Here is a 260-nt window from a genome sequence, read left to right as displayed (position 1 = left end):
TCAAACTACCACATAATTGCACTCATCTCACATGCTAGTAAAGTAATGCTCAAAATTCTCCAAGTCAGGCTTCAGCAATATGTGAACCGTGAACTTCGTGATGTGCAAGCTGGTTTTAGAAAAGGCAGAGGAACCAGAGATCAAATTGCCAACATCCACTGGATCATGGAAAAAGCAAGAGAGTTCCAGAAAAACATCTATTTCTACTTTATTGACTATGCCAAAGCCTTTGACTGTGTGGATCACAATAAACTGTGGAA

Source organism: Bison bison, unplaced genomic scaffold (genome assembly GCF_000754665.1).
Source record: "Bison bison bison isolate TAMUID 2011002044 unplaced genomic scaffold, Bison_UMD1.0 scf7180017864471, whole genome shotgun sequence".
Classification (NCBI taxonomy): domain Eukaryota; kingdom Metazoa; phylum Chordata; class Mammalia; order Artiodactyla; family Bovidae; genus Bison; species Bison bison.
Note: the sequence above shows the minus strand (reverse complement) of the source record.